We start from the raw sequence: 24,542 nt of genomic DNA, 5'->3' as shown, positions 1-24,542 counted from the left end.
CTTGGATAAGTTAAAGCATTTATTTAATAATGTAACTTTCCTAACATTATCATGAATGGTAACTTCAGGAAGATAAAGGACTTACTATTCAGTGTTCTTAGTCACAGCTGACTGGAGTTATACAAAAACAGCTTCCCAAATCTAGATCTACACAACAACAAAAAATGCAGTTTTACTGAGGTCAACACGTTCCTTAAGAAAGAATAATTGTATTTAGATTTTTTGCCTCAGAAGGTGGATTATAGGCCCTAAATGACATAAATTTCTTCTGAGCGCATCAGTTTCTGGTCCAGACACAAAAGTTTGGCCTAAATATAGGAATCAAGAACTCAAGGGGCCTGATGTTGGCAGTACTGTGAACTCAAACTGAACACTGGGGAAAACCACTTACTTCTCTGTCTTTACAGCTCTAAAATAAGATTTCCAATATCTATTTCCCTATTTTAATACAAACTGGATTAATGTTAAAGATTAAACCTAATATAATGTTGTATGCCAATTATACCTCAATAGAAACAAAAAAGATTAAACCTAAAACCTCTACTACTCCCTGAGTTAAATGGATATTATTAAGGAGGAATAAATGAAACTAAATTTAATTTATGGCAACTGAATTCCATAGTAGAGATAAATAAGTAACAACCTGAATGTCTAATCAGAATCACCAGTGAAGTTTTTTGTACAATACTAATCCCTTGAAACACTGGGATAAAGGGTCACAAGTTAACTTGTATTTGCAACCTGAACTCCACGGGGAAATCAATCTACATACCATAGATTTGCCATTATAAAACCAATATGTCTTTGTAAGTTTCTATCCTATCCTAGATGTTTTAGCCCTAGAAACAAGAGCAATATCTAATGTATAACACCTAAAATATAGTTATTTTACAACTTGCACATTTTATGTGAATCAGATACATTCAGTTTTACTAATGAAACCACCACACCACACTACAGCCTCTCAAACTACCAAGAACAAATATGTCTGGGAGCTCAGCAAAGCTTATCTGACCTTGTCTGGGGCACAGAAAATCTCAGTATAGAAAACCAGGGCGGGCTTCCCTGGTGGCGCAGTGGTTAAGAATCCGCCTGCCAATGCAGGGGACACAGGTTCGAGCCCTGGTCTGGGAAGATCCCACATGCCGCGGAGCCACTAAGCCCGTGTGCCACAACTACTGAGCCTGAGCTCTAGAGCCCGCGAGCCACAACTACTGAAGCCCACGCGCCTAGAGCCCGTGCTCCACAACAAGAGAAGCCACCGCAGTGAGAAGCCCTCGCACCTCAACAAAGAGTAGCCCCCGCTTGCTGCAACTAGAGAAAGCCCCTGCGCAGCAACGAATACCCAACACAGCTAAAAATAAATAAATAAAATATATAAATTAAAAAGAAAAAGAAAACCAGGGCATGGTATTGATAGGAGTTCAGTTCTGTTCAAATTTTATTTAGCACCAATATGTGTCAGATATTGATAGGTGTTAGAGGTACAAAGCTGCTCCAAAGCATTGTCTTTTCCTCAGGGAGTTTGTAGTCTTAGTTAAGAAGGAAACTGCATGAGAAAAATAATTTAGTGGGTTCTGGTAAATGCAGTGATAGCTATATGGGAGCATGATAAGAACCAATTTCATGAAAAGCATTCACACTTTCTGTGATCCTCATACTGCTTATATGAGATGCATTACATTTTATTTAGTGCTTTTAAAAGAAAACAAAATCCATTGAGGCTGCTTTTAAAAAATATTAGCACTCTACTGTCAGGTGTAAGAATTTATTTTTTTAATAAATTTATTTTTTATTTATTTATTTTTGGCTGCATTGGGTCTTCGTTGCTGCACGCGGGCTTTCTCTAGTTGCGGCGAGTGGGGGCTACTCTTCGTTGTGATGCGTGGGCTTCTCCTTGCAGTGGCTTCTCTGGTTGCGGGGCATGGGCTTTAGGTGCGTGGGCGTCAGTAGTTGTGGCACATTGGCTCAGCAGCTGTGGCTTGCGGGCTCTAGAGCGCAGGCTTAGCAGTTGTGGTGCACCAGCTTAGTTGCTCCGCGGCATGTGGGATCTTCCCAGACCAGGGCTCGAGCCCGTGTCCCCTGCATTGGCAGGTGGACTCTCAACCACTGTGCCACCAGGGAAGTCCAAAATTTATTTTAAAAAGTACAGGTATGAATTACTTATACTTATCTGTACCAGGGACAACCAAGGGAAAAGAGGCATGTTTTCATTAGTAGTTTCTTTGGTTTTGCTGGTACATCTTTAGGGAAACAAAACAGTGGGACTACTAATGATAGAGCTAATCAGAGTAACTGCTCTTCTCTAAAGCTGGGCATTTCTCAGAGATGTAAGCAGAAATTAAACAGGGTTAGAAGAAGAGTAACAGGAAAGTAACACTTTCACCAGTAATTCCAGGAATTAATTATATAGTAGGTAGTTATACATATATTGTTCCATTTGTTCTTAAAGCAAAGAATAAATTTTGTTAAGGAATTTATGAATGACTGAATAATACTGACCCTCATGTATGGAGGGCATCCTGCTAACCTTCCTTCAGTAGGACAGATATTTTGAACTGCCTTAAATAACCACTTAATATAGTGTTTTATACATTAAAGAACATGTTCCCATTTATGATTTCATTTGAACTTAAAAAAAAATCTTGTATATTAGGTAAGGGATATTTTTCTGCTGTTTTATAGGTAAGAAAGCAGATGCTCTGGAAGGCTGTTATTTTACCAACATTAAATAGCTAAGTATAAAAGCCAGAACTTTAATCCAGTTGACTTGAAGTTTCTTATACTTGCCTCTAGGGCATGCTGACTGAGAATTTTTTTTTTGCTTACTTTCTTTCTCTTTCTTTCTTTCTTTCATTGGAGTATAATTGCTTTACAATGTTGTGTTAGTTTCTGCTGTACAGTGAAGTGAATCAGCTGAGAATGGTTTTTTTTTATTTTATTAAAAAATTTTTATTTTTAATTTATTTTTTATTTTTATTTTTGGCTGTGTTGGGTCTTTGTTGCTGTGCGCGGGCTTTCTCTGGTTGCGGCGAGCGGGGGCTACTCTTTGTTGCGGTGTGCAGGCTTCTCATTGCAGTGGCTTCTCTTGTTGTGGAGCACGGGCTCTAGGCGCACAGGCTTCATTAGTTGTGGCACATGGGCTCAGTAGTTGTGGCTCGTGAGCTCTAGAGCGCAGGATCAGTAGTTGTGGCTCATTGGCTTAGTTGCTCCGTGGCATGTGGGATCATCCCAGGCCAGGGCTCCAACCCATGTCCCCTGCATTGGCAGGCGGATTCTTAACCACTGCACCACCAGGGAAGCCCCGAGAATGGGTTGTTGTAAACAATATACCCATTGTTATTCTTTTGATCCATAGCAAGTATTTATAAGATGTTTGGTTAGGGTTGATTAACACTTGAGTTTGTGGTGAGCGAATTGAGCACAGTTAATTTTGTGGGGACTGCAAAACATGGGCATTGAACCTGTACTTTGGCTTACTAGCCAACTTAAGTAACTCTTAAACAACCATGAACAAATATTCTGGATAAATCATGCCAAGTTGTAAATTCCTTTCAGATACCTATGTAATAAATTACATTTGTAGCAAAAGCTGTTAGTGTATCATTCATATGTTGAATAAAACTGATTTGATTACCTTCTTTACTATAATTCTTCCTCATGAAGACTAGGAGTGAGATACTAAAAGTTTTATAATAAGTATTTGTAGAATCTTGAATATAAGTTTATAAGGCTTCATGTTCAGCCTCTTTGCAAGTTTTGCTCTTAGGCTTGATATATAAAGTCTGGGCAGCATTTTACTCTATCATACTATATTATTAAAGATGAAAGGTAGGGCTTCCCTGGTGGCGCAGTGGTTGAGAATCTGCCTGCCAATGCAGGGCACACGGGTTCGAGCCCTGGTCTGGGAAGATCCCACATGCCGCAGAGCGACTAGGCCCGTGAGCCACAATTACTGAGCCTGCGCGTCTGGAGCCTGTGCTCCACAACAAGAGAGGCCGCGATAGTGAGAGGCCCGCGCACCGCGATGAAGAGTGGCCCCCACTTGCCGCTAGAGAAAGCCCTCGCACAGAAACGAAGACCCAACACAACCATAAATAAATAAATAAATAAAAATTAAAAAAAAAAAAAGATGAAAGGTAGCAATATACCACTGTTGAGTGAAAAATAATAAACATTTAGGATATAGTATTTTATGAATAAACAGACATGTCTAGATAAAAGATCATGTAGGTTTAGTAGAATAAAAAAATTTTAATATCAGAAAGAATACCAAGAAACAATATTACCATCTTCTAGAGTGTTTAAATTATTTATTTCAGTAATTTGAAATTTGCATTAAAAATGATCCCATCCATAAAATGCAAGGTGTTCTGGAGTTATGGCCAAGATCTATCTGACCCTTCTAACAGCTATCAAATATATAGTCATATGAAGTGTGTGATAATTCACTACATTACCTTTTTAGTCTTGACTATACTATATACCTACCTAGGATCCAGTTTTATTTTTCTATGCTTTACATGTTCTGGCTGTTGTCAAGTGACTGGGGTCTTGTCAGTATTTCCAATAACGATATTGTTTCAGAGATGAATTAACAGAATGAAAAACTACAGGATTCAATTCAACATTAGGCTGGGAACCAAGGGAGAATATATATGCTCCACATTATCCTTTTTATTTTTTTAACATCTTTATTGGGGTATAAATGCTTTGCAGTGGTGTGTTAGTTTCTGCTTTATAGCAAAGTGAATCAGCTATACATATACATATATCCCCATATCTCCTCCCTCTTGGCGTCTCCCTCCCACCCTCCCTATCCCACCCCTCTAGGTGGTCACAAAGCACCGAGCTGGTCTCCCTGTGCTATGCGGTTGCTTCCCACTAGCTAGCTATTTTACATTTGGTAGTGTATATATGTCCATGCCACTCCACATTATCTTAATTGGAAAGAATGTTTTTCTCTTGTGGAATTAGGCCTGGATACACATTCAGGTTGAAGGTGCATAGGCAGCCAAATAGTATTTGTAAGTAGTTGTTTTGCTTAATGCCAGTGGTACTGAAAAGGAAATGATCAAATTGAAATCTAAGTAAAACTTAACCAAGAATTAGCTCAGTAAACTTTCTTGTAGCTTTTATTTACTGCGGCTGAGTTGGACTATGGCTTATTAAATGGCATGCAATCTCCGTGAAGTGTACCATTATTTTAGAGAAAGTCAGTTTTAGCATCATCCGCTTTGGCTGTCCTAAAGTAGCCTCACATCTCCCAGTTTAATGTGTTTCAGGGACGTGTCTTTCTTCTGCCCACTTCTATTTTGCAAAAATAAGACAGTTATAGGCCTATGGTTTAATTTGGTACTGGTAATGTGGGTTAAATTAAGTTGTTGCTTTAGTATTTGTTCTTGGAAGAGAAGTTAAATTATAATTTACTATGCACCTTAAAGTGAGTTTCAAGTGAAAAGCAATTTCTCCATCTCTCTATTCTCTAGAAGAACAATTGTTAATTGTTTAATATGTATCCTTTTTAAAATTATGTATCTATTTAATATGTATGGATATGTTCACATTTTATGAACAAACAAAATTATGCTGGACATACGGTTTAGAAACTCGCTTTTTTCTTTTAAAAAATTATAGTAAGTTTTAATTTACCTAAGAAATACGTGGATACATTTTTATTTAAAAATTAAAACATTTTGAGTATGATAATTCCTTTTTATACTGCCCATAATCCTGATCCTCTTCACCTAAAGAGATAAGGGCCAGATAAACAACAAGATCCTACTGTGTAGCACAGAGAACTATATTCAATATCCTATGATAAACCAAAATGGAAAAGAATTAAAAAAAGAAGAATGTATGTATATGTATAACATATACACATTGCTATACAGCAGTAACTAACACAACATTGTAAATCAACTATACTTCAATAAAAAATTAATTAATTAATTTAAAAAGGGGGAAACCAAAAAAAAAAGAGAGAGAGATAAGGACCAATTTTAAATTTGATGAGTGTCCTTGGAAGTCTTTTTCTCTGCTTTTACATAGCCTTAGTTTTCTGTGTGTGTGTTTATGTAAGTTGCCTCATACTGTATCTGGCATTCGGAAATTTTAACTACGATATGTCTTAGAGGTCTGTTAGATATATTTCTTTTCACAGTTACATAATATTCTATTATATGAATATTCTAGTTTGTATAGCTAGCTATTAATTAACCTTTAGGTTTTCTCCTTTGCATTCCAAACACAAATGCAATGAATGTTCTTATATATGTGCAAGTGTTCCTTTATGTTAAATACCAAGAAGAGGGTTTTATCAGATATTGTCAAATTGCCTTCCTAATTTATGTTTTAGCCCATAGTGTGTGAGTGAACTTGTTTCTCCACATCTTTACCAACATGTGATATTTCCCAACTTTAAAATTTTTCAGTGATAGAAGGAAAATTGTGTTTTATTGTATTTTGTATTTCCCTCATTACTACTGAAGTTGAGTATCTTTAGTCTTCATGTTTTATTGATCTCATGTATTTCTTCCATAAGAAAGAAATTTTTCTTTCTTGCTTATTTTATCCTTTGTTAAGTTTTAAAAATTAGGTCATGCCTTTTTTTTGTTTGTTTTTTGTTTTTTAATCCCTTTAGGCATTCTATATATTGGATACTAACCCTTTGTGTACCCATGTATTCGCAAAGGTTTTCATTGAATGGGCTTGTCTCAGTGTTTCTTGGTGTTTATTTAAAAAAGGGTCTCCTATCCCAAGATCATAAATATTCTTCCATATCTTGCTACATTAATTTTTGTAAAATCTAAGTTTTTAACCCACCTAGAGCGTATTATATAAGGTAGAGTTTTAACTGAATTTTCCCACATATTGATAGTTCATCTTCTCCCCACTGGTTTTGAAATGCCATTTCTGTCATAAAACCAATTAACTGAATTCAAAGGTCTGTTTTGAACTGTGTTCTGTTTCTTTCATCTATTTTTTTATCGCCAGTACCACAATTTTAATTAATTGGTTTTATACATTAATATGAAGGAATTTATATAATATTTTCCTTCCCATTCAAGAATATGATAGGGAGTTCTTCCTTTAAGATCTTAACACAGTTTGGGTTTCCCTGGTGGTGCAGTGGTTAAGAATCTGCCTGCCAATGCAGGCGACACGGGTTTGAGCCCTGGTTCGGGAAGATCCCCCATGCCGTGGAGCAACTAAGCCTGTGCACCACAGCTACTGAACCTGCGTTCTAGAGCCCGCGTGCTGCAACTACTGACGACCGCGCGCCTAGAGCCTTTGCTCCACAACAAGAGAAGCCACCGCAATGAGAAGCCCGAGCACTGCAACTAAGAGTAGCCCCCACTCGCCACAACTAGAGAAAGCCCGCGCACAGCAATGAGGACCCAACACAGCCAAAAATGAATAAATAAATAAATAAATAAATAAAAAGATATTACACAGTTTTCCTTTTATTTCTGCAAACTTTATAGTTTTTGAAGTTATTACAAATGAGCTTTGTTTTCCTGTTACAATTTTTTCTTTTTCTTTCTTTTTTTTACATTTTCTAATGATTAATTCATTCAGCAAATATTTGAGCACTTTCTATGTGCCAGATATTGTTATAGATGCTGAGGGTATAAAAGTGGACAGAACACAAAATCCTGCCCAAATGGAGTTTAAAATTTAGTGAAGGGAAATGGACATGAAACAGATAAAAAAGTAAATGCGTAATGTGTCTGATGGTGATAAGTGCTATGGACAGAAATGAGGGACAGGAAAAAGAGGAAGGGTGGTGGGCATGGTTCATATTTTACATAGAATGGTTAAGGAAGACCTCACTGGTGGTTAACATTTGAGCAGACTTAAAGAAATGATGGAGCAAACCCTTACAGGCAAAGGAATACAAAAATGAAGGTGGGAGTGTGCTTGATGTATTCCAGAAACAGAGTGGACAGGTGAGTCACTGTGGCCAGATCATGGTGAGGTTGGGTAACTGTGGTAGGGAAGAGGTCAGAGAGTTATGAGTCGGGGGTCGGGGTGGGGTGGGGAGTGGGGAGCATGGGAGAGCAGGGCAGGTCATAAATGGACTTATTGGCCATTTTGCGCTCTGGATTTTATTCTGACAAGGGAAGCCATAGGGATTTTTGAACAGAAGAGGAACATTCAGGCTTTGAAAGGATCACTCTTGCTTTGTAGAGAAGTAGTATATATATAACTTGTGTTAAAGGTTCTTGGAGTAATTCAGAAAAGTAATAGTGGTATCTTGTATGAAGTTGATTGTGATGGAGGTGTAAGAAGCAATTGGATCCTGGATATATTTTAAAGGTAGAAATGATAGGATTTACTGTCATTAGGAAGCTATAAAGTTGGTGTATTGATTTTTGTGTATTCATTTTTGTGTCCAGTTAGCATGCTCCGAGCTGCAAATACTAGAAAACCCTTTTAGTGGCTTAAAGAATAAGGTGTTCCTTATCTCACATTATAAGGAGTCCAAAGCAGAGCTTTTTCCAGGATTAAGAGGCTTGGTTTAGAGAGGTGGTTTTCAAACTTCAATTTGCTTAACAGTCACCTGGAAAACTGGCAAATCACCTGGGCCCATGAACTTGCATTTCTAAGATATATAAAGGTGATGCCTAAGTGAGTACCACACTTTGGGTAACACAGACTTGGAGCCTAATAATTAAGAGGACTTTAGGGTTTGAGCAAAACAATGGAACCATACTGACTGGGTTCAAATCTTAGCTCTGCTATTTCCTGTCTGTTTTAAAATTTCAGATATATTGATCTCAAGGGGCTATTTTGTTGTTCATTTCTAATTTTATTGTATTACATATAAGTGTATTAGTGGCTTATATGATAACAGGTGTTTTTTTTGGTAATTTTATTTATTTATTTATTTGGCTGCGTTGGGTCTTCGTTGCTGTGCGTGGGCTTTCTCTAGTTGCAGCGAGCAGGGGCTACTCTTTGTTGCGATGCATGGGCTCTAGGTGCTTGGGCTTCAGTAGGTGTGGCATGCAGGCTCAGTAGTTGTGGCTCACGGGCTCAGTAGTTGTGGCTCGCGGGCTCTAGAACACAGGCTCAGTAGTTGTGGCGCACAGGCTTAGTTGCTCTGCAGCATGTGGGATCTTTCCGGACCACCTGCAGCATGTGGGATCTTCCCGGACCAGGGCTCGAACCCGTGTCCCCTGCGTTGGCAGGTGGATTCTTAACCACTGCAGGCAGGTAGGTGGATTCTTAACCACTGCGCCACCAGGGAAGTCCCGTGATAACAGGTTTTTGAAAGTTTCTTTGTGGCCAAGTACATCATGAGTTTTTGTAAGTGTTCTGTGTTGGAACAAAGTAAGATTTTGTTTATTGAATGCTTGGGTTTGATGTGGGGGAAAAAAAAATCACAGACACAAAATTTTAAAATGAGACTGCCTTTTTAAAGGGTGCATTGCAGGAAGGAAGAAGAGAAGTGCTTACCAGTCAGAGACTGGAGACCAGAATACCCCATTTTCTTAACATTTCTTAAAATTATGGTTTTTCTGTTTATATCTAAATATGAAATTGTGATGGATCAACAGAGGAGGCAAGCCTCAGAACCCTTAAGTAGAGGAAACAAAAGAAGACTCTTAGGTAGAAGAGGGAAAAACCTAATGATGAACCCTAAATACAAAGGGGACCTCATATTTCTGACTTAAAACATTTTAAAAGGTCAGTTTAAACTTGGAAAACTTCAGAAGGGCTGATGACACTTTTGAAAGGGGTCATAGTGTTTGTCCAATAAAACATTAAGGATTTATTATTTTCTTAGCGTCTTACCGATTCCTAATTACTGACATGCAGTACTGTCGAATTATGGCAAAGCTAATTTTTTTATCAGTTCATATTTTGGCTGAGATCGCTATTTAAAGCTGTGTGACTTTGGAATACATTTAATCTCTGCGCCTCAATTTTTTAATTTAGGAAATGGAGACAAAATAGAATCTTTCTATCCAGGGTTGTTGTAAGAGTTAAATGATATATAAAGTGTTTACAAGGCCGCAAGGTATACAATATACATTCAGTAAGTTTATTGTTATTATTTGACTCAATTCATTACACATATCTCTTAGATCAAGTTTGTAATATGTGGTATTCAAATCCTCTAGATTTTTATTAACATTTTGTCTATTTTGTCTCTCTTTTTTCCCCTAATTAATTAATTAATTTTGGCTGCGTTGGGTCTCCGTTGCTGCGCACTGGCTTTCTCTAGCTGCGGTGAGCAGAAGCTACTCTTCGTTGCCGTGTGCGGGCTTCTCATTGCAGTGGCTCCTCTTGTTGTGGAGCACAGGCTCTAGGCGCGCGGGCTTCAGTAGTTGTGGCTCGCGGGCTGTAGAGCACAGACTCAGTAGTTGTGGTGCATGGGCTTAGTTGCTCCGTGACATGTAGGATCTTCCTGGACCAGGGCTCAAACCTGTGTTCCCTGCATTGGCAGGCGGATTCTTAACCACTGTGCCACCAAGGAATTCCCTGTCTCTTGGTTTCTTTTAGAAGAGTATTAAAGTTCTCCGGCCATGTCTAAATGTGTTTGTTTCTTCTCACAGTGCAGTTTTTGCTCCATATATTTTGAAGCTTTGTTGTTAGACATATAAACTTTAAAGAATGTTAAATTTCCTTTTCTTGGTGAGTTGTTTCTCTGTATCTATTTCTCCTTCAACTCTTAATGATTTTTTCCTTGAATTAATTTTATCTAATAATATTGCTGTAAAGTCATTTTATTTTTGAGTATTGGGCTTACTTTGGGTTCTCGCATTCTAGATTTTGGACTGGTAGTTTTTTTGCTCTTCCGTGCTTTAAAAAAATCTACTATTATTATTGTCATTATTTTTAATATTTCACCAAAGTTTTTAGTGGTCCTTAGAAGGTTCATGAAAATAATCTGGTCCATTACTCCCAAAAGCAAGAGAAGTACCTGGTTCACTTTTCTTCTTCTGAAAGTAGATCCTTTTAAAAAGGTTCTTTTACCGTGGACCTAAGTGATGAACTTACCTAATTACTTATGTGTGGAAACATCTTTTTTTCCTCCTCATTGCTAGGGTCATCTAGGGTGGGCTGGGTACAAAGTTCTCAGTTGCAGTTATTTTCCCTGAGCACTCTAAAGATATTTCTCCATCATCTTCCAAGTTCTGTTGTTACTGAGGAGAAGTTTCCTGTGAATTTATTTTTATCTTTCTTCTTCAAAGAGCTTATTGAGTACACATTTTTAAATTATATTTTTTATTGAGATATAATTCACATTACAAGAAAGTTCTCTTTTTTATAGTATACAATCTGGTGGCTGCACAGATATGTGCAGACTATCACCACAATCAATTCTGGAACATTTTCTGCACTTCAGAAAGAAACTTGTACCCTTTATCCATTACTCCTTATCCACTATCACTCCCTTGTTCTAAGCAGCCACTCATCTGCTTTCAGTCTCTGTAGATTTCTCTTTTCTGACTTTCATATGAATGGAATCATATAGTATGTGGTTTTTTGTGACTGGCTTCTTTACTTTGCATAATGTTTTCAAGGTTCATCCATGTTTTAGCATGTTTACCTTTTTATGGCTGAATAATGCGTTGTATGGATATACCACATTTTGTTTATCCATTCATTTATTAACAGGTATTTTGGTTGTTTCCACCTTGCAGCTGTTGCGTATAGAGCTGCTGTGAATATTCTTATGAATAAGTATGTGTTTGAAACGTTTTTTCAGTTCTTTTGGGTATGTACTTAGGAGTGGAATTGCTGGGTCATGTTGTAATTCTATGTTTAACGTTTTGAGGAAGTGCCAAACTATTTTCCACAGCAACTGCCCATTTTGCGTTCCCACCAGCAATGTACAATGGTTCAGATTTCTCCATATTCTTACAGTTATTCTTTTCCCTTTTTTTTTTCTTTTTCTCAAATTATAACATCCTAGTGGGTATGAGGTGGTATCTCATTGTGGTTTAGCTTTGTATTTCCCTAATGACTAATGATGTTGAGCATTTCATGTGCTTGTTGGCCATTTGTATATCTTCTTTGGAGAAGTGTTTATTCATATTCTTTGCACATTTTTAAATTGGGTTATTTGTATTTTTATTGTTCAGTTGTGAAAGTCCTTTATTTTGAATACTAGACCCATATCATATAATTTGCAAATTATTTCTTTGCATGCTTTGTAATTTTTTGTTGAAAACTGAACATTTTGAGTATTAAAATATGGCAACTCTAGAAATCACATTCTCTCCCCTCCTGGGTTTGTTGATGCTGCTTATTGTAGTAGTATTGTTTGTTTGTTAGTGTCTTTTTCTGAACTAGTTCTATAAACTCTGTATTCTTTGTCGTGTGTGGCCACTGAAATCTCTGTTCCATCAGCTTAGTAGTCAGCTAATGATTGTACAGAGATTTCCTTAAACATCTGGAACCAGAAATTCTCTCAGTCTTTGCTGAGGGGCCTCTTGTACATGTTAGGGCATGCCTTCAACACTCAGCCAGGCAGTTTACAATTATGCCTTAGCCTTCACTTCCTGTTTCTGCAACGCCTCAAGATCAACCAGAAGTGATAGCTTAGGGTCTTCTCAGGTTGTTCCTGAGTGTGCGCACAACCCTGGGCGTGCATGTGGCCTTCTAGATTCCCAGGATATAGGAGCTTTTCAGTACCCTTATGGACATCTCATTCTCTAGCCCTTTCCCCTCAAGCTCTTTGGTTAGTCTATTGTTTGCCCCAATTGTTATCTGTTCCTTAGGCAGCAGTGACTAAAACATTTGCCTATAAATGTTTTGAACAAAGTGGAGTAATTTCTTTAGCACTAGGCCCCTTTTGAGTCGGGCAAAATAAAGACGAGCCTTTTGAGCTCATCTTCCAGGGAGCAGCCAGACAGGTCAAGACAAATAATTACAACACTTTGAAAATGAGATATGTTCTGGTTCCTCAGTTACCAGCAGTGCAGGCTGTTATTTTCACTACTGCAAATCTGGGGGTTGGGGTAACTTAAAATGCCACAAAGCTCTCTGTTCTTACTGAGATTCAGCCTTTGTTCTTGAATATTCACTCCTTGGACTGTTGCAAGCCTTCGGTTAATTTCTGAAGTTGAAAAATATTTGATTTTGTCAGTTTTTTGGTTACTTTTATGGGGAGGTGGGATTTCAAAATTCCTTATTCCACCATTTTTGTTGATGTCACCTCTGAGTATGCTATTGATCTGAGGTTTTAGAGGAAACCCGATTCTGGCTCCCTAATTTTGAAATACTCCAATTATACTAAAAATGTACTTTCTCAATTTCTAATTTTTATTCTGCAGAAGAGTGACCACAACCACTAGTTTGGCCATGTTGTCTCCTAATCATTTTTACGTACTACTTATTTTTAACCACTCCTGTTACTGATGATGATTAATTAATACAGTGAATTTGAGTGGTTATTGTCTTTGTCCTATATTATAGAAAGGTATCTTGAGATATCAGCTTAGATTCTGTCCATTTCATTTGAATTCATCTCCTCAGTGTAAACTGAATTATTTTCAATTTTAGGTTTATAGGATGTATAATTAGCTTTATTTTTTATTTTTTTAATAAATTTATTTATTTAGTTAGTTATTTTTGGCTGCGTTGGGTCTTCGTTGCTGCTCATGGGCTTTCTCTAGTTGCGGCGAGTGGGGGCTACTCTTCGTTACGGTGCGCAGGCTTCTCATTGTGGTGGCTTCTCTTGTTGCGGAGAACAGGCTCTAGGCACGCGGGCTTCAGTAGTTGTGGCTCGCGGGCTCAGTAGTCGTGGCTTGCAGGCTCTAGAGCGCGGGCTCAGTAGTTGTGGCACATGGGCTTAGTTGCTCCATGGCATGTGGGATCTTCCCGGACCAGGGCTTGAACCCATGTCCCCTGCATTGGCAGGCGGATTCTTAACCACTGTGCCACCAGGGAAGCCCCTAATTAGCTTTTAAAAATCCTAGAGGAGGCAGACAAAAAACAGAACTGGTGATAATGACCCAGTGTATTGCAGAGGAAATTTGACAAGGGAAAACAACATCTTAGTTATAAGATTAATTATAATCTGGCAGTCTTTGATATGCACTTGCTGTGACTTTAGAATGAGTAGAACCAGAAATAGCTAGAAACGATAAAATTCTCTTTGCTTTTAGTTTAAAGAAACATTTAGCCCTTCAGTCAGTCAGTGCAACAAATATTTATATTATGGTTTGTCATGTGTAAGGCACTGTGGTTAATCCACTTTCTTTTTTTTGTTTGTTTTTTTTTTTAATTAATTAATTAATTTATTTTTGGCTGTGTTGGGTCTTCGTTTCTGTGCGAGGGCTTTCTCTAGTTGCGGCGAGCGGGGGCCACTCTTCATCGCGGTGTCCCAGACCAGGGCTTGAACCCGTGTCCCCTGCATTGGCAGGCGGATTCTCAACCACTGCGCCACCAGGGAAGCCCTCATCCACTTTCTAAAAGCTTACAGCCTAGTAGGTTAGAAGATTGTCAACACAATAAGAAAAAATTTAAGATATATAATAGAACTATAAGCAAAGTTCTGGATTATAGGAAAGTAGGAAAACATTTCCACCTAGAGATTATTGGGATTTCTGAAGAGGTTTCAGGTAAAGCATCCCTTATCCTTTCTGAAGTTCTGAACAAAGAAAGAAAACAAGAGTAGCAGGTAGGGGTGAAAATACCACTTTTATTACTAACAGAGACAAGGTTGGAGGATACAACTTTGAGTACGTGTGCCAAATTGTGCCTTTTAACTGAAGTCCTTTAGGTAGACCAACCTGCCTCCAAGCAGTGCTATATTGACTCAAGCCTCCCTATGCAAGGGAGAGTCTGGCGCTAAATAAGCGGCGAATGCTTGCTCCACACCTTGGAAAGGTAGAGCACAGAGATGGGCCAAGTTTGCTCTTCACTCTTCTAAGATTAACTAGTCAGATAGGGTCAGATAAGTCACTCTGTCTCTGTAAGTAAAGAAGTACAGAGAAGTCAGGAGTGTGTTTAGGGAAAGTTCTTCCTCATGAAAACCTGAAGTGGGAAAAAGGCATTCCCTTCTAGGAGAGAGGATCAGCGAAGCTTTCATGGAGGATATGAAATTGGAGCAGAGCATTTAAAAAATGGATTGATTTCTAGGTAGAAGACATAAAGCCATAGGGATGAGAAAGTATAGGCTTTGTTTGAAAAAGAGGTAGTAGTCTAATTTAACCGAGCATTTGAGTTCTTGGTTTCAATAGTGTTATCCTTTGGGGGTTATTATCAAACATAAACATTTAGCTCTTGAACAGTAGTTGGCTCTATTTCAAGGTTATTTGACTTAAAAGATTACAAAAACCATCCCTTTCAGGTTTTAAGACAGCAAAGTAAAATTATTTTCAGGCTTTTTTGAAAATCATCTAAAGACAGGAATATAAACTCCATTTTGAAAGGATAAGACATCTGTAATCCTACTTGTATAAGAAGAAGGAAAGCAAAAAGAAGTAGTAAGTGGCCTAACAGAGGAGAGGAAGGTCAAACTCTATAGAGGAGAATACTGGCAAGAGACAGATCATGATTTGTCTGCAAGACCCCTGAAAAGCTCAGTACATGGAAGTACCATGTACCACAGATGGAGGCTGAGAACAGGGAGCATTGTCTGAAAAATCTATAATGGGGGATGGACCCCTCTCTGCCACCACCCCCACCCCCATACTCACCCCTTGCACCCTGATCAGTTGAATGACTGCCATCAGACTTACAGAAGTCAGGACATTATTCTTTGGAGGAATTGAACATGAGAAGTTCAGGACCTAGGACCCTAAGCCCAGAGGCAAATGAGGCTAAGATGCCACAGCGAACAGTGGAACCTGCTAGTCTCCTTCCCTCACCTAGTTCCAGAATTCCATCAGGCAGGTAAGAGATTAGAGTCTTCCTTCTAGTAAGAGAAGGCTCCAGAGAAAAGATAGCTGAATTTAAAATTCTACTTACGTATCAACAGGCTTGTGCCTATCAGTGTTGATTTTTAAAAAAAAAAATCTGTAAACATGTTTCTGTTCATTTTTTATGGCTGTTGGCAGACAACCTCGTAAAGTCATTCATGACCAAACTCTTTATAGAACTGTCCCATAAAACATACATTCTAGGAAATCTACAAAAGCCTTGGATTAGTAAAATGGGGAGAAAAAAAGGGAGGGGGGCTAACTAATAAAAGGTTGCTAACATTTTTTTAAATGTGTCATATACCATTGATATTTTAAAACAAAATACAGATTAATTTAAACCAAATCTAAAGGGTATAATCCCAGCATTTAAAAATGGAATGCATGTAGATTTATGAAAAATATCATTGTCCTAATAGTTTTTGTTTTGTCTTGGGTCACCACTGGTTTGGGGAGATAAGGTCAAGCATACTGCCAAAGAACAGAGTTATCAAGCCTATGTTCTAGGCTAAGTCCTAATTTGTTTGTACATCCAGTAATGACACTGGCCTGCTTTTTCTCAGTCTGTATTGATTTTAATTTTGATTTTTTTTTTTAAGATTTATTCATTATTTATTTATTTATTTATTTTTGGCTGCATCGGGTCTTACTTGTGGCAGGTGGGATCTTCGTTGAAGCATGTAGGATATCTTGTTGCGGCGCGCGGGCTTCTCTCTAGTTGTGGTGTGCGAGTTTTCTCTTCTCTAGTTGTGGCGCACAGGCTCCAGGGCGCATGGGCTCTGTAGTTGTGGCGCTCTGATTCCAGAGCGCGTGGGCTCTGTAGTTTGCGGCACATGGGCTCTCTAGTTGAGGCGCACGAGCTCAGTAGTTAGTTGCCCTGCAGCATGTGGGATCATAGTTCCCTGACCAGGGATTGAACCCGCGTCCCCTGCATTGTAAGGCAGATTCTTTACCACTGGACCACCAGGGAAGTCCTAATTTTGATTCTTTTTTAATGTTTAAGAAAAATAACTAAATGTAAACCTATTTTAGTATATTCTGTATGCCTGTGTAAATTACATTTCTTTATTTATGTTGGTTCCCTCTTTGGTTTCTTTCTCTTTTTGTATCCAGCTTTACTGAGATATAATTGACATATAACATTGTGTGAGTTTAAGGTACACAGCATGATGATTTGACATAGTGTATTTTGCGGCTACCACAGTAAGGTTAGTTAACACATCTGTCACCTCACATAGTTAATGATGTTTGTTTTGAATGTGTTTTTATTTTATTTTATTTTGGCCGTGCTGCATGGCATGTGGGATCTTTGTTCCCTGACCAGGGATCAAACCCCTGCCCCCTGCAGTGGAAACAGTCTTAACCACGGGACTGCCAGGGAAGTCCCAGTGATGTTTGTTTTGTGGGAGAACATTTAAGATCTACTCTCGGCAACTTTCAAGTATACAGTATAGTAATGTTCACTATAGTCACCATGCTGTAGATTAGATTTACAGAATTTATTCGGCTTGTAACTGGATATTTGTACCCTTTAACCACCTTCTCTCATTTCCCCCACTCCTCAGACCCTGGCAACCACCACTTTTGAGATTATACGGTATTTGTCTTTCTCTGATTTATTTGACTTAGCACCATGCCTTCTAGGTTCATCCATGTTGTTGTAAAAGGCAGGATTTCCTTCTTTTTTGTGGCTGAATAATATTCCGTTGTATATATATACCAATGTTTTCTTAATCCATTAATCTGTTGACAGACACTTAGATTGTTTCCATATCTTGGCTATTGTAAATAATGCTGCAGTGAACATGGAGGTGCAGATATCTCTTTGAAATAGTAATTTCATTTCCTTGGATATATACCTCAAGTGGGATTGCTGAATTATATGGCAGTTTTGTCTTTAATTTTATGAGGAACTTCCATACTGTTTTCCATAGTGGCTGTACCAATTTACATTCACACTAACACTGCTCAAGGGTTCGCTTTTCTCCACCTCACCAGTACTTATTATCTCATGTCTTTTTGATTATAGTGATTCTAACAAATGTGAGGTGATATCTCATTGTGGTTTTGACTTGTGTTTCCCTGATGATGTTGAACACCTTTTCATATACTTTGGAAAAATTTCTGTTCTGATCCTTTGCCCATATTTATTTATTTATTTATTTATTTTTGTTATTATTGTATGAGTTCTTTATATATTTTGGATCATAATCCCTTATCAGATATATAGTTTACAAACGTTTTCTCCCATTTTATAGGTTGCCTTTTCATTTTGTTGGTTGTTTCTTTTGCTGTGCAGAAGCTTTTTAGTTTGATGTAGTCCCACTTGTTTTTTGCTTTCCTTCTGTGCTTTCGGTGTCATATCCAAAAAAATCATTGCCAAGACCAATGTTAAGGAGCATTTTCACTATATTTTCTTCTAGGAGTTTTAGGCCTTACATTTATTTAAGTCTTTAATCCATTTTGAGTTAATTTTTGTGAGTGATATAATATAGAGGTCTAATTTTATTCTTCTGCATGTGAATATACATTTTTCCCAGTACCTACTATTGAAGAGACTATCTTTTCCCCATTGAGTCTTCTTGGCTCCCTTTTCAAATATTAGTTGACCGTATATTCATGGGTTTATGTCTGGGCTCTTGATTCTGTTCCATTGGTCTGTGTGTCTGTTTTTATGCCAGTACATAATGTTTTGATTACTAAAGCTTTGTAATGTAGTTTCAGGTCGGGAAGTGTGATGCTTCCAGCTTTGTTCTTCCCTCTCAAGATTACTTTGGCTATTCAGGATCTTTTGTGGTTCCATATAAATTTTAGGATTGATTTTCTATTTCTGTGAAAAATGCCATTGGAATTTTGATAGAGATTGCATTGCATATGTAGATCACTTTGGGTGGTATGGACATTTTAACAATATTAATTGTTCCAGTCCATAAACATAGATATATTTCCATTTATTTGTGTCTTCAATTTTTCTCATCAATGCCTTACAGTTTTTATGTACAGATCTTTCACCTCCTTGGTTAAATTTATTGCTAGGTATTTTATTTCATTTTTAATTTTTTTAATTGCAGTGTAGTTGATCTACAGTGTTGTGGCAATCTGCTGTATGGCAAAGTGACTTAGTTTTATACATATAGACATTCTTTTTAAAATATTCTTTTCCATTATGGCTTATCCCAGGGTACTGGATATAGTTCCCTTTGCTATACAGTAGGACCTTGTTGTTTATCCATTCTAAATGTAATAGTTTGCATCTACCAACGCCAAATTCCCAGTCCATCCCTCTCCCTTCCCCCCTCCCCCTTGGCAACCACAGGTCTGATCTCTATGTCTGTGAGTCTGTTTCTGTTTTGTAGATAGGTTCATTTATGCCATATTTTAGATTCCACATACAAGTGATATCATATGGTATTTGTCTTTCTCTTTCTGACTTACTTCACTTAGTATGATAATCTCTTGTTGCATCCATCTTGCTGTAGATGCCATTATTTCATTCTTTTTTATGGCTGAGTAATATTTCACTGTATATATGTACTACATCTTCTTTATCCATTCATCTGTTGATGGACATTTAGGTTGTTTCCATGTCTTAGCTATTGTGAATAGTGCTGCTATGAACATAGGGGTGCATGTATCTTTTTGAGTTATAGTTTTGTCTGGGTATATGACCAAGAAGTGGGATTGCTGGATCATATGGTAATTCCATTTTTAGTTTCCTGAGGAACCTCCATACTGTTTTCCATAGTGGCTGCACCAATTTATATTCCCACCAACAGTGTAGGAGGGTTCCCTTTTCTCCACACCCTCTCCAGCATTTGTTATTTGTAGACTTTTTAATGGTGGCCGTTCTGACTGACGTGAGGTGGTACCTCATTGTATTTTTGATTTGCATTTCTTTAATAATTAGTGACGTTGAGCATCTTTCAATGTGTCTACTGGCCATCTGTATGTCTTCTTTGGAGAAATGTCTATTAAGGTCTTTTGTCCATTTTTTGATTGGATTGTTTGTTTTTTTGTTGTTGAGTTGTATGAACTGTTTGTATATTTCAGAAATTAAGCCCTTGTTGGTTGCATCATTTGCAAATATTTTTTCCCATTCCATAGGTTGTCTTTTTTTTTTTTTTTTAAATGGTTTCCCTTGCTGTGCATAAGCTTGTAAGTTTGCTTAGGTCCCGTTTGTTTATTTTTGTTTTTATTTCTATTGCCTTGGGAGACTGACCTAAGAAAACATTGGTACTATTTTTGTCAGAGAATGTTTTGCCTATGCTCTCTTCTAGGAGTTTTAAGGTTTCATGTCTTATCTTTAAGCCATTTTGAGTTTATTTTTGTGCATGGTGTGAAGGTGTGTTCTAACTTCATTGATTTACACGCAGCTGTCCAACTTTCCCAGCACCACTTGATGAAGAGACTGTTTTTTTCCCATTTTATATTCTTGCCTCCTTTGTCAAAGATTAATTGACCATAGGTGTGTGGATTTATTTCTGGGCTTTCTATTCTGTTCCATTGATCCATGTCTGTTTTTGTACCAGTACCACACTGTTTTGATCACTGTATCTTTATAGTATTGTCTGAAGTCTGGGAGAGTTATTAGGTATTTTATTTTTTTATATTATTTTAAATGAGATTGTTTATTTTCATCTAGTTTGTTCTTAGTGTATAGAAGTGCAACTGATTTTTGTATGCTGATTTTGTAACCTGCAACTTTAATGAATTATTAGTTCTAACGGTTTTATGGTGTAGTCTTTAAGATTTTTCTGTATAAAATCATGTCATCTGCAAACAGAGATACTTTTACTTCTTCCTTCTGATTTGGATGCCTTTTATGTCTTTCCTACCTAATTGCTGTGGTTGGGACTTCCAGTACTGTGTTGACTAGGAGTGTTTAGATTACCTTTGTCTTGTTTCCGATCTTAGGGGAAAAGCTGTCATCCTTTCACCATTGTGAAGTCAGCTGTGGGCTTGTCATATATGGCCTTTATTATGTTGAGGTACATTCCTTCTATATCCAGCTTGTAGATGGTTTTTTATCATGAAATGATGTTGAATTTTGTTCAGTGTTTTTTTCTGTATCTATTCAGATCATATCATTTTGGTCTTTCATTCTGTTAATGTGGTTTATCACATTGATTAATTTGTGTGCATTGAACCGTCCTTGTATCACAGGGATAAATCCCATTTGATCATGGTGTATGATTTTGTTAATGTGCTGTTGAATGTGGTTTGCTGTTATTTTACTGAGAATTTTTGCATCTAAATTCATCAGGGATATTGGCCTATAGTTTTCTTGTAGTTTCCTTCTCTGGCTTTGGGTAATGCTGGCTTCATAAAATGAGTTTGGGAGTGATTTCTCCTCTTCAATTTTTGGGGAAGAGTTTGAGCAGGATTGGCATTAATTCTTTCTTATATGCTTCCTAGAATTTTCCAGTGAAACCATCTAGTCTTGTGCTTTTCTTTGTTGGGAGGTTTTGATTACCGATTCAGTCTCCATACTCATTATTTGTCTATTCAAATTTTCTACATCTTCATGATTCAGTCTTGGAAGTGTTAAGAAAAAAAAAAAACCTGTTGCACATTAAAATGTTGAAGAGTTTATTTGAGCAAACATTAATTTGAATTGCATAGCACCAGTCCAGAAGCGATTTTAGAAGTGCTCCATGCACAGGAGCTACGGGCATGGTTTTTATAGACAAGACACCGAAGCAAAGTAGTTATTTGATTGGCTGTATCTTAAGCTGTTGCCTTATTTGGGATTGTTCTTAAGTTTCATTTTCTCAGATTCCAGTGCATTTACGCTGGCTTAGGTTTTGGTTTGCAACCTGGGCTACCAAGGCATTAGAGCCACCTCAGACAATTAAACCCTAATTGCCTCCTTGTTTAATTACCTTAACAGTAAGTGGTCATGCTTCTAGGAATTTATCCATTTCCTGTAGGTTGTCCATTTTATTGGGGTATAATTGTTCATGGTAGTCTCTTATGATCCTTTACATTTCTGTGGTATCAGTTGTAATGTCTCCTCTTTCATTTACAATTTTTTTCTTTTTTTTTCGTTTACAATTTTATTTGAGTCCTCTCTTTTCCCTTGGTTAGTCTAGCTATAGGTTTGTTAATTTTGTTTATCTTTTTAAAGAACCAAGTGTTAGTTTCATTAATCTTTTATATTAGTTTCCTTTCTCCATTTCGGTTATTTCTGCTCTAATCTTTATTATTGCTTTTTGCTGACTTTGGGCTTAGTTTGTTCTTTTTCTAGTTCCTTGAGGTGAAATGTTGGTTGTTTATTTGGGATCTTTCTTTTTTCTTAATGTAGGCATTTATAGCTATAAACATTCCTCTTAAAACTGTTTTTGCTGCATCCCATAAGTTTTGGTTTGTTGTGTTTCCATTTTTGTTTGTCTCAAGATATGTTTTGATTTCCCTTTTGATTTCTTCTTTGATCTATTGGTTGTTCAGTAGTGTGTTGATAGATTTCCACATATTTGTAAATTTTCCAATTTTCCTTCTGTTACTGATTTCTAGTTTCATGCCTGTGATATTGTGATTTATAACACATATATTTTGGTCTTCGTTCTTGACTCCTGACTCACAACTCCCAAAAACCCTTGTAATTTCCTAAGTGAGCAGTGGGAACATCTTTTGTTCTCAGTTCAAAGCCATAAAGGTGAAATGGGTGTCTTTTTATTTACAACAAGCCCCTTTCAACCACACCTGAGTTTGTTAATAAGGTGAATTTTTGAAGGCCCCTAGGTAACTGAATGATGGAGACCAGTTGCCAGGGGAGCCAACTATGATTAGAGGGTTGGAACTTTCAGTTCCACTCCCCATTTCCCCCTTCCCCACCTCTGGGGAGGAGAGAGGAGCTGAAGGTTAAAGCAGTCACCAATGGCCTGTGGTATAATCAATTATGTCTATGTATTGGAGCCTCCATTAAAAAAACCCAAAAGGATGAGGTTCAGAGATCTTCCATGTTGGTAGCATCTGCATGCCAGAGGGGTGGTGCACCCCAGTTCTTATGGCAACAGAAGCTCCTGCACTCAGGACCCTTCCAGACCTCACCCTGTGTTACCTCTTTATCTGGCTGTTCATCTGAATCCTTTAAATAAGCTGAGAGGGCTTCCGTGGCGGCACAGTGGTTAAGAATCCGCCTGCCAATGCAGGGGACACGGGTTCGAGCCCTGGTCCAGGAAGATCCCACATGCCGCGGAGCAACTAAGCCTGTGTGCCACAACTACTGAGCCTGTGCTCTACAGCCCGCGAGCCAGAAATGCTGAACCCCTGAGCCTGTAGCCTGAGGACGAAGAGTAGACCTGCTCACCACAACTAGAGAAAGCCCGCACGCAGCAACGAAGACCCAGCGCGGCAAAAAATAAATAAAAAGTAAATTAAGTAAATTAAAAAAAAAAAGTTGAGAGGCATAAGTTAATGTTTCTCTGAGTTCTGTGCACCACTTCTAGCAAATTAATTGAACCTGAGAAGTGGGTTGCAGGAACCTTCAATTTATAGCCAGTTGGTCAGAAGCACAAAGTAACACCCTGGACTTGCAATTGGTGTCTGAAGTGGGGGACACTTGTGGGACTGGGCCTTTAACCTGTGAGATCTGATGCTATCTCCTGGTAGATAGTGTCAGAATTGAGTTAAATTTGTAGGACACCCATTCAGTGTCTGCTAAGAAATTGGATATTGCTTGGGTGTTGGAAAACACACGTCTGAATACCATTGTGATCAGGAAAGATACTTGATATGGTTTCTGTCTTACTGATCTTGTTGAAATTTGTTTTGTGGCCTAACATATGTTCTGTCTTGGAGAATGTTCTGTGTATGCTTGAGAAGAATGTGTATTTTGCTGCCATTGGATGGACTGTTCTGTGTAAGTTTATTAGATTCATTTAGTCTATGATGTTGTTAAAATCTTCTGTTTCCTTATTAATTCTCTGGAAGATCTATCTGTTATTGAGAGGGAGGTATTAAAATCCCCTGCTACTATTGTATTGCTGTTCGTTTCTCCTTTTAGTTCTGTTATATTTGCTTTATATATTTAGGTGCTACAGTGTTGGGTGCATAAATATTTACACTTGTTGTATCTTCTTGATGAATCGACCCCCTTTATCATTATATAATGATCTTCTTTGATTCTTGGTTTCTTTATTTCTGTCTTCCTTTAGTGGAACCAAGCTTAATGTCATCTAGTTAAAGCTCCTTCTCAATGGAAGAATCTACTCTATGACATCGCTGATATTGGAGAGACTGGCTGACCAGTAATGGGGAGAGCTCACAGCTTTACACATTTATTTAAGCCAAATCTGTCTTAAACACATTGTCTCCACTTCTCCTAGGTTGGTTATCTTGAACAGTATAGAGCTACTTGATTGTAAAGGACAATTCTTCAGTTATTCGATAGCAGCTATAATGTTCTTCCATTGAACATTTTGAGTATTCCTCTTATCTTTACCATTTTCCACAAAACTTAGCTTTAGAACCTCTCAATATCCTGGGATGCATTTTCTAAATGATATTTAGTTGATTTCCTTTCTCAAATGTGACGTTAGAGTTATTGACAACCACTCAGAATATACAGTAGTTTTGTCCCTTGGTCTGGTCTGCTTTCCATTAATGTATCCTAAGATTATAGTTTTTCTTTTCTTTTAAAATTTGTTACAGGAAGTC

The 24,542-nt window shown here is 37.7% G+C and overlaps 1 protein-coding gene across 4 annotated transcripts in view; it reads left to right on the top strand.

Annotated features, from left to right (window-relative positions):
- FBXL20 (F-box and leucine rich repeat protein 20) overlaps positions 1-24,542 on the top strand; it is a 116,771-nt gene that overhangs the window by 11,335 nt on the left and 80,894 nt on the right. The gene's annotated exons all lie outside the window — the stretch shown is intronic.

The sequence above is a fragment of the Balaenoptera physalus genome (assembly GCF_965194825.1).
Source record: "Balaenoptera physalus genome assembly, chromosome: 20".
NCBI classification, from domain to species: Eukaryota; Metazoa; Chordata; class Mammalia; order Artiodactyla; family Balaenopteridae; genus Balaenoptera; species Balaenoptera physalus.
This window is presented reverse-complemented; position numbering and strand designations above follow the sequence as displayed.